Consider the following 11,999-nt stretch of genomic DNA (forward strand, 5'->3'; position numbering starts at 1 on the left):
ACTGTGAAGTAACTCAACTACAATGTAAATATTGCAACTGTTCGGATTCAGAAGTATGAATATCACCACAAGCATCCCGAATGATACTGTCTACAAACTGGAAATCATTCATCATTGTGTGGTAGCCATCTCTTGTAACCAAGTAAAGCAATTGCAAATTTCATTGTTTTTATTGTTATCAAGAGTCTCGAACAGTTTGGCTGCATCAATAGACATGTTTTAATGGCAAGCACCATTAATTGATCATCTCTTTACACATAACACATACTACGATGGGCCCTATTAATACAAGGTCTTCTAGGTATCATTTTAGTTTAGTGCTTGCCAACCTTGTATTGTAACAGTATTCATAACGTTGTAGATCTTTATATTCCGTATTTTTATCGTGATTTTACGTAGTTTACCGTTATCATCCTTGCAATCCTGGTTGTTACTTATCAATTACGTAGCTGAACCGCATTAACACGTAGTTTACCGTAACAGACCGTTGAATACTTTATAGATTAGGATAAATACGGTTGTGATAGGGAGTAACACGTATTAGTACATTCCAAAACGGTTACATAGGGACACACTACGGTTGTTTGAACCGTAGCCAAATTTCGAATATGTTCAAAATTTGCCGCGGATCTAAAAATACTTCCAAGTGTAACTACGGAAGACAATGGCTACTATACGGAAATCTGCGGACTATAACAGAATGCCACGAATCATGTCGGATTGTATCCGTAGTTTTTTCAGCGAGGTGATCCGTGAATGTGTGACCGGGGCTTTATATCAGACAATATTATCAAAATATGCGACGTCATCATATAAAATGATTATAATAAAAGTTGGCCCATAAATCAATTTCAAGTATATCGCTTATAATATCTATCAGAATTTGAAATATTTTTCAAAGTGGGTTTGTAAGAACACTCTCAAATGAATATTATACAAAGTACATTAAACAGACGGTAAAAGGAAAAGCTTACTTTGTCATTTTTTTTTAAAATTTGTTTTTCAAATACAAGTTATCAATTACAATTAACAGAGGTACGTAATTAATATATTTGATTAATTGAATAATTATTAGTTAACTTCCTGACCATTGGTTATCACTTACCCACGTGATCCTTGTTAGTTGTAACCAGTTGATTGATTTTAGATAATTACTGCATCTGCCCAAAGACCAGTAGCACCGGGCCTGCACGCGCCAGACCTGACGCACGCGACCATTTGGGCATTGTGACGTATGTGTGTAGGACGAGTTTGTAATCCAAAGGGAACTCTCCCAGATTTGATATACAATTAATTTATAATCTGTTTATATATGGAATAGAAATGGGAATTAAATATCTTCTCATGTTAATGTGACAATTCACATTTCGTGATTAAAGATTTCGCATTGCTTTTATCCTACTGTTATAACACGTGGGAAAACTTAATAAAGTTTATCAAGTTAAATTTACAAATTTATATAATTTGATTTAAAAAGTGTATCATATATATGTTTTTATGATGCGGTGGCGTCTGCCTATAAAGCATTAAAATCACTAAATCACTTGTTAAATGTCTTCATCACAAGGGATTGAAGTATCCATTGAAATACATCATTCATGAGAATACACAGAATACACTAAAACAAGCTTATTTCGCTTTTTCAAACCAAACGGGATTTTCAAAATGATTTTGCTACCCCTATTGTATGATCGTAAAAGGCGACTAAATTTAGGATCTTATCTTTTCTCCTATGACTTTAAACATTCCTAACGTCTCCCTTGACATCTCCTCACTTTTGGCCTTTGGTGGAGCGTTCGCCCATGTGAGGTAGGCTCTGGGTTCTGTCCCCTGGCCGAGACACACCAAAGTCTATAAAAGTGATATTTTATGCTTCTGCGTAGCGCTCAACAGACAGGGAGTGAGACGACTGGTTCTCCCGTTGTCAGTATAATGTGACCGGATGGGATGTGTTGCTTGGTGTCTTCGGCGGCATGCTTCAGTGATATAGCACTATAAAAGGGCAACAGTTCCACTATACAAGAAGACACAACATAAATATACCGCAGTCTCCCAAAACACGCACCTTGCACTACATACACGCTATACTCCGCATACATGGGAGGCCGTCCTTACGTGACCTTGGCTGTTGATAGGACATTAATTAATCAAACAAACGAACAAACAAAACTATGGCATTCTGTCCCCATTGTATGATGTCGTAAAAGGCGCCTAAATGGAAGTCTATCTTTTCTCCTTACCTACTTTCTTCATTCTGTCCTCGTGGAACGTCATAGTCAATACAATAAGTAGTTTCAGCTCCTTCTCAAAATGCTCGTTGTCAGTATAATGTGACCGGATGGGGTGTGATGTGATGCCTTCAACGACAACATTTTGAATTAGTACATTATGTATTTGGAAGGTTACTGACCTTGACTATGGGAACGTTTAGGGGGCTTTAAATCGGCCACCCTTTACAATTGTCACTTAATAGATTAATGTGCATATCAAAATATTTAAGTCAGAAAAATGGCTCTATTCTGAATCTTCAATCTTCCTTTGAACTGTCTCCTGGTGGGAACCTTCAATCTTCGCCATCTGTTTTAGGCCCTGGGAATTCGTATTCAATTCACATGCAGTTTTATTAGACCTTTTCCTGGTGACTGCGTCGTTCACAGCTAATGACAGGTGTTTTACCGTTGGTCTCCGTTTTTATGTTTTAAGAGTTAATACATTGATGAATTTGACATCACAAGAGTCTGAGTGGTGTGCTTCTATAGTACAACACATGCCACCTTCACTGTACCTTACTTATTTGTCACTCTGTTACAATTGTTACAATATATATTTAAGCATACTTTGCGCTTCAAGTAAACATGTACTAGTAGAAATCTGGTTTACGATTTTCCGATTCAGGGGTATTCAATAAAGTAAAACACAGCAGTTGTGGCACTGCCATTTTGTGTAGATCATGAACAGTCGGACCATCAAGCAGAATTGATGATTCATGATTGAATTGAATATTATGTTTCTTACTCATATTCCTATATGATACGATAAATACGATATACTGCTGACAGGAAAGGTTTACAAGATCCAAAATTGAAAATCTATACATTGAAAATGGGAAGTATTAAGTGAAGGAAGAGATAAGAATAAATTGATTCACTTTTTAAATACATCCCTGATTAACCGTTTGATTTAGTAGCTCCAAGTATGGCGAATGTTCATGTAGCTATGGTACTAGGCAAGGAAATGACTTATTTGGTATCAGGTGCTCGACGATATTTTACAGAAAATATTCTTTTAATGCGTATCCTTGTCCTCCCACATTTATAAGTATTATAATATTGGATCTAGATCTCGTCAAATATAGCTCATTAATGCCTTAAATGTGTATAGAAGAATCTTATAATAGTCCATTGTGTTAGTGTGGTAGTTTTACAGAAGACAATCATGACAATTCCCCCTATTTGTTGTACTACTTAAATCCTACTGTCGCACGCCAAAACGAATATATGAAAAGCTCCAGAATATTGTACAAACTCATCTGTTCAATATTTTTCAGTATTTCCAGGTTTAAGAATTCGTGTTTTTAAACTACTGGCTCACGATTGCGCATATCTATCAGAAACAGGACCCTCCTTCGGGCCTTTGCCGAGGTAATTTACTCTACCTATTTAACACTTTTTTTTTACATCATATGCTATCTAAAACAGGTATAGATATTTACCATTGTTGTGAATTATGATACGTATTCTTGAAACGAGTTAAATCGCCGACGAATGGTTTTTTTATCTTTTAAAAGGCGGATATGGAGGATTTATATTTTCCTTGGTAAGAAAAGTTAATTACCTTACTTTTTGCCAACGCTGTAAAGTTTGATCTTCTAATTTTACTTCAGAATAAAAGTATTTATAATTGCACCTCGAAATATTCCATAACACCCTGCCCTATATGGAAGCAGGTACTGATTGCGCAGATAATAAAAGCAAAACTAATTAATCTATATTTGTAATGATGAGACGTATAAATTATGTACACGATTAAACACATTATTGTCCGAATGATAAAAAGTTTTTATGCTGTCCTACTTGAATTCGAACTATCGATCAAATCTTTATTATCAATAACGTTACTATTGATTAATTCATCAATTAAACATAATCGCTTGCGTTTTATTCTTTGTTTCATTCTTATTCATTGAAAATACCAAATTACAATGCATTTTTTATTTGACATAAAGAATCAATGTTCTCTGTTATATGGAATGGAACCTAAGTACACTGTACATGCATGTTTAATTTGGTAAATTTCGGATTGCAAAATTAAAAGATGAAAATTAATTATATAAATTAATAAATGATTAACTCATATTTAGATGCGTGATATTTGAACTCGGTGTATATTCCTACACGTGCTACACCTACGCAAACATATCAGAACTAGTCTGCCCACTAGTGTATATTGTTTACTTGGTATCGGTAAATGTTAGGGTAGAGAGTATGCCGTGGTGGGGATGAAAGTCCTGATCTATATTTATTGGAAGTCTTGGAATAGTTATTGATATAATCAGAAATAAACTAATCAAACATCACGTACAAATTATGGAAACACGACAGTATATCGAGACTCTTGAACCATCTTCTTTTTTAAATAAACTATCTTAACAGAACTGTCAGTAATCACTGAGAGCCTGAACGGCTATCCTGTTTTACAAGGATTGGCCACGTCCATTCTGACAGAATCAACGCAGAATTCAAATGTAACGTGGTTCTGTTTTAATGGAAATGAAACGTGACAGCAATCCAAAAGGGAGACCTTTCAAACAGATATGTTTAGCAGTCTCGTGATCTTACTTTCCTCCACGCATCATCGGGGATAATGCGTCAATGCTCAAATTTGTATGATCGACAATGAAAAGAAATTCATAAATCCAAAAATATTAAATTTCAAAGTGTTATTTTCTTGAAGTTCAAAGATAAACCATGCGTTTCCCAGTTGAGATAAGATATCAGCTTATAAGATTCAACATTTATGTCACATCAGGTTCATCAGACTTTCGGATTGAGTCCCAGGTCGACGCTGCTCCGTCAAAGTAAAGAGATTTAAACCCTTTTGCGTTGCCTTTAATGTGTAGCCATATCATGTATGGTTAGATCGAAAAAAATCTTTGAAAATAATCTCTAATTCTTCCTTTGAAAATGTCTTACAAATTCAAGCAAACATTTACCAGATGCCGACCTAAATTGCAGTTTATCGATCGGCTAAAGGCAAAGTGGAGACACGAAATTGAAGGTTGGAGATAAGTTAGTCTTTGAAAAACAGTAGAGGATGTAAATAGTTTTATAGAATCGCAATTCAAAGACATGTGTCTTTTCAGTCAGCAATATAGATAAGCGTGACAAATTAAGACCATAGACAGTTCTACACATTACTCGCCCACAAACACTGTTAAGACCGGGAATGACGATGGGAATTGTCAATCGAGAGGTTCGAGGATCCGTCCAGAGAACAAATCAACATGACCGTACATACAAGGAGACACTACATAGAAAAATACAATGACATATAATTGTTCATATCGATGGATTATGCAAAAACAGTTAAGTTAATATCTCTAAAAACATATTGAAGTGTAAGAGCAAAAACATCACCAATCAAGGCCACATGTACCTGGTCCAGGATAACAAACTTCCTTTAACTTATTTTTCATATGGGAACGTTACAGATGATAAGAACAACATTCACTTTACCTATTGTTATCTTTACTTCTGTTGTGCTTTCATGTAAAGATGCTAATTATTTTACGCCATTACCTTCATTGCAAAGTTTAAAGGGACAATTCAGTCTCATAAAATCATTAGAACATTAAAATTTGTACATATTTCGGAAAAACCAGTTCTAATGGAAATCAGATTATTCGGTTTTACTGTGATATGCCTGAAAAGCCCATGGTTGTGACATGTGTGTAGATGTTCAAACTCGCTCGCTGTCCGCCATTACACATTGTGGTCGAACTTCTTGTATGCCGAACCCTGTCCCTTGCTCGTAGAGTAACGCAACTTCTGTCTAGAACTGCTCAAATCACTCTGACAGTAGTGTGTTTACCTTATTAGGTGAATTGTCTTGCCTAAAAACCATTTCATCAAATTCTCAGTGGTTATGTAGTTTATTTGCTTAACGTGCGTGACTTTGGCTCATGCATGGGTACAGCGGCCATAATGTACCTACTTAATCGTATTGATCAACGATTTGATATTTCAGCGATATTAATTGAAATACTAAACAATGACGTGGAATTTGTCAATATTTTATGTTATATGTTTCATAAGAAATGTAGAACAATACATTTATGCCATATTTTGCTTCTTGGTTATGTAAAAGAATTAGCCTGAGCGAATTGTCCCTTTAAGCTCCTATTTTTTCTTCAAGATAAAAATATCAAGATTAAAATTATTGTATCCCTAAAACATTCCGCGGCACTATGTCTTATATGGAATGAAATACCCATTGCGCATGCGCAAAAAGCAAATCAAATTATTTTATATAATTTTTTTATGTTAATTAGACCTATATATATATATATACATAAAAAGAAAACACAACTATAAAACAGTTTTTTCCTCCCTAGCGCTTTCTCGGCTCATGCCGGTCTTCAGGGGTTTGAATTCTTTTATTTGTAAAACATGACGTCATAGTACAATGACGTCATAGTAAGATTACGTCATGACATGGTACATAAAGATATTGTGAATGGTTCTGGAAGAAACTAACAAAAACATGAGGACAAAATAAAAACTAATATGAAGTTCCTTTGTCCCGTTCTGAATTTAACACAGGTTTCATAAGTTGAAATGTCATGACGTAATCTTACTGACTTAATCATTGTACTATGACGTCATGTTTTACAAATAAAAGAATTCAAACCCCTGAAGACCGACATGAGCCGAGAAAGCGCTAGGGAGGAAAAAACTGTTTTATAGTTGTGTTTTCTTTTTATGTATATGGAAACCATCACATGGACACGGTTCTTTTTTACTTATATATATATATATATATATATATGTATATATACACGATAAAACACTAATCATTGTTCAAATAATGAATATCTTTTAGCTCTGTCGGCGGTGGAACATCTCTAAAAAATAAGGACTTCCTGAACTAATCATACCAAGATATTTTAAACAATAATTCCTATAATATCCGCCTACAGCTGGAAATGATGTCTAAGATTACTAAATAGCCTCAATGCCAAACTAAAGATCTTTAGTGTTTTACTCATTCTCAGAGGCATACCGTGTAACAACCGTCAGCTGGCTACTTCATCAAAAATACCAGAAATTGTGAAACTTAATGCGACAATGGCCGAGTCGTAAATTCCCGACGGTGGACACATGCGCGTCAATAATGTCCGGTCGATTCTAGCTCTAGGTCGAGTTGCACGCAAGTGACATCTCCAGGCATGCCTTTCTGTTTACACACGTAGATGACGTCCGATGATTAGTCCACTTCAGCGATAACCACAAAACAATGCCCGATGAACGTGAAGCCAATAAATGATGTTTATTTTCATATCAAAGGGAGTGTTCAATGTATTGCCGGATATGATAGGCTGTCTAATAGAGTAGGCCTCCCCACCCAGTCCCACGTCACAAAGTTTAAATGTGTAAATTCAAAGAAAAAGTCCGTGCCATAACTCTTACCTAATATCGTTATTGACATCATAAAGTTATAATAGACAACTACCACAACTGATCATGAACCCAGGCCACTTATCGTCATGCAAAAATGCTATAATAATTTCCACTTCGTCCAAATGTTATTTTCCCTTTTTATCGAGTTCACTTCCTGTTTACTATTACACACTTGTTTGTTGTTTGAACGTCTGGTAGCTTTATAGCTTAACACATGCATCACAAAGATCTAATTCAAACATAGGGTCAAAAGTCAGTTTGCAATGCATCATGTTTTGAAAAGTCGCTCTCGGTACTGTAAAAAATACATCTTTTAGCGTTTAAATATGATCGCACAGAACTTTTGCTGTACTAAGCACTTTTAAAAATTGTACTGCACTGTGGTCAAAACGTTCACTTAGGGAAAGACGTAAAGGGAAAGAAAAGTGACTAAAACTTACTAAATTATTGTAACAGTATGTGGGCGTAAACAGAAAGTTGTGATTTGTTTAAATCCTTAGAAAATTAGATACAGTGATGCGGTATTACTAGTCGGTATTGATACCGGGAATTTTAGATATTAAACTGATATAGGTTGATTACGATTCGTCCCTCCTCCAAAGAATCATGACGTCAAAAACCTCACGTAACAATAAACATCAGGTGAGGTGTTAGTCATCGACAGTAATCGTACTCTACCAACGTCATATTGGTATTACGAAACAGAAGTATAAACTTTGAATGCTAATAAGAAACTCCTCAGATGACGTAAACAATGTATGAAAACACACAAGGGAAAACTGATCTTATTTTGGCTTCAAGTTTCCAACCCAACCTATGTTTTTGAAAGAAAAAAAATGACCAGAAAAATCAATTTATGTCAAAAGTGTTTAGCCGTTTTGTTTCCAAATATCTTTCTCAGATATGTCATTCCATTTTTTATTTCAACAAACATATTATACCATATTATTTGATTTGCACTTTAATTTATCTGAAAATTAACCTACTATAGCTAGTATGGACACACTATACATTGTATGCGACCAACTTAATACAGATAATTATATTGCACTGCTGTCACGATTTTCTAAACCTTATAAAACCTGACACTCCAAACCACGGCGAAACCGATCAAACTATCATCCTCTGTAGCATCGTGTGATAAACACAAAGTTTACAGCTTGATAAACAATAACAGGATAATGTCATAATATCTACTAAAACAATCATTCCTTCAAATATAATTACGTTGTTTACAAATATTACCAAGACACATTGTGAAGTTCTTTTTAATAAATCAGAAGGCGTAGTAAAGAAAACAACTTTCCTTCATGTTAATTTTAGTTTTATTTACATTATGGCAGTGTTACGGTATAGCAAGACAATGGTATAGCGAAGAGGTGGCGGTTGATATCATAGTGTTAATCGACTGGCGTTACATAATTCCATGAAATGCTAATTGTATTACAATGATAATAGTTTTGTATTATTCTTGTGTCGGCTTACACCAAGTTTATAAATACTTAGAATTGATGAAACGTAAGTACTGTACCTCAACACTTTTTCGTGTCTTACATCTTTTTTTCAACTTATAGGAATATTCTTCCCGAAACTGTAACCTTTACGTTCTCAGCATCTTGGTTTCCAAAAGAGCGTTTTTACAGATACCGTTACGTAAAGTCTGACGTCATAATGAGATAACATAGTTGCAGTCTGCCAAAATGATACAGATTGAACTAGAGTACCGGTATCTCAACAACGTTATGATAGCAAACGTAAAACGTTACGACGACCAGCTGGTCCGGACCAGTCACATGTTGATTCCACTAGCGCCAGACAACAATATTGAAATAGCCTTGTTATCGTCGATCAACTTTTCTATACAAGTTAACTAGCTTGTTTGCTGACTTATTGTTTAGGGACTAAGTGGCTGATTCAGGAGACTTATTGTTTAGGGACTAAGCGGCTGATTCAGGAGACTTATTGTTTAGGGACTAAGCGGCTGATTCAGGAGACTCGATAGCGTTGGTACCATAGGGTATACTTTCCGAACCGAAATGGCTGGCAATAAATTGGTATTAAAAGACAATCCATAATTATCGCGCCTGTTACTAAAAATCGAAATACTTTGTAGTTATTCTGTTGTATTAGATTATGTTCGGACTCGTTTGAATACACAATTTAGCTTATCAGCTGACCATAGTGCTGTTAGAAGATATTGACATAACTCAACTCATGATGGTGTCGTCTAGAAATAAGTCAAACATACATTTGTGTAGGTATCTCACAGACAGTATTCTGAGTAGATAACGATTAATTACAGATTGCTTAAAGTGATATTTGCCGAATTGGGCGAAATTGTTGACATATTATATTTCTTCAGTAATATCTTCAGGTTTGATTAAGCTGTGGAAATCATTCAAATGGACACATAAACAAATGTGATTGGTTACAACACAGAATTAATGCTCAGAAAAATTCTGCAGAATCAATTACTTTACAATGTGAAAATGTGAAACGATATTGTAGACCACAACTTGGGTTTTTTGTCTGACCATCTGTACTGATTTCACTGTAGTGTAGATGTGAAATATAATTTTGGCAGCTCTTATTTCATACTCGAAAATTAAATCGTATGCATTGTAAGTATTGCAATTCTCATAATGTTGGTAAGTCTTGGTATTGAATTAAATATCAAAAGTTTTTTCTTCATTCCTGAGTATGAAATATATAACACAATAGATAACTCAACTTTTGAATGAGGTCTCCTTTAACATGGAAGTAACACACAATATAGATTGTGTAAAATGCTCATCGTTATTGCCCCTGATATTAACTTAGGTAAAGTGCCATCATATCTAAATTAACAAATTGAACAATACTTTGTTGACTTTAACGATAATCGATATTACTTGAGAAATGAAAGAATGTTTACTATTTCATTCTGTCGAACAAACAATTATGCAAAGAATTTTTTCCTACAACACTACAAGACCATTTATGTGAATCACTTTTATGCTCTTGTGTTAATACTCAAGAATCACAACAACATTACTTCTTTGTCCTAATAACACTGAGAGTCGCATTGTTTTAAAAACAAAACTATATGATTTACGCCACAACCATTATGTTTTAAATACATTGTTAAATGGCTGTAACGAGTTAAATGACAATTTCAACATGTTTGTTTTTCAAACCACTGTTGAATACATCAGAGCTACGAATCGATTATATTTTAATTTTGTATATTAGTTTGTAGATGTAAAATGGCAATTCCAAAACCGAACAACACCCATCCCACCCCACCCCACCTTTTGGACGTGAACTATTTCGAAATTGTTTAATTTTATGAACAATGCACTGCTTGTATTCTAAGGTATCATTTTGTATTAATTATCAATTGGACAACTTCAGCAAAAATATAGAAATTTAAATTGAATTATTTGGCAAAAAATCTTGTTCATATGTGTTTGACTCCTGAAACTCATGGATGGATGGCCTGTGATCGTTATTTGCGGATGGACTTTTTGTTCTGTATGAGTGGAAGGAGGAACTTTCAGATACACAATTTTCAACTAAAAAAACCGGATATCGAATTATACATCATCTTATTTACAAACTATGATTATCTACTCATCTTATATAAGTTGTTCAGATACAATAAATATATATTTATAATGGTATATTTTGTAAATTACATGTATATAATATTAAATGCACTGTGTTACCTGGGAGAGAGCCTGTATAGGCTTAGCCTGTTGTTCGACCCCTTTTCATATTGTTTTTATGAAATGTGAAAATTGAAACAAGCAATCTTTTATATGTATGTATGATTGTTGTCTGATTGGAACTCCGAGTATCTATCCTAACCAGAGTCTATCATAATGATGTACACCGTACTTCAAAAGGAAATCTCTGTTTTGGTAGGAAACAAAATTATCTTCTCTTAGAATAATTGAATGGCGTATTGAAAAAAGTAGTGACAGGTTTTGACGTTGTTGAGCCAATGGACCTTTGTAGTGTTACCATAACTTGGTGATGAAATGTCTCCTTTCCATCAGAAATAATGCAAATATGAAGACGTTTCTCTACGATACTTGGTAAACACGTGTTGCTCTTATCAATTTCAACCTGTTATGAAGAAGACAAGAATTGCAAGTGTCATTAATGTGTTTTAGATATAACATTGACCATATATTGTGGTAACTATAGATATGAATTGATATTTACCCGTTTGTAAAGTGTAAAGGAATGATTGACAGTTGTACACTGACGGACACTACATCATCCTCCTATTGATCTGTAGGATAGAACTACTACGTGCTCCGTTCACGCTCTGCA

Source organism: Argopecten irradians, chromosome 10 (genome assembly GCF_041381155.1).
Source record: "Argopecten irradians isolate NY chromosome 10, Ai_NY, whole genome shotgun sequence".
NCBI lineage: Eukaryota > Metazoa > Mollusca > Bivalvia > Pectinida > Pectinidae > Argopecten > Argopecten irradians.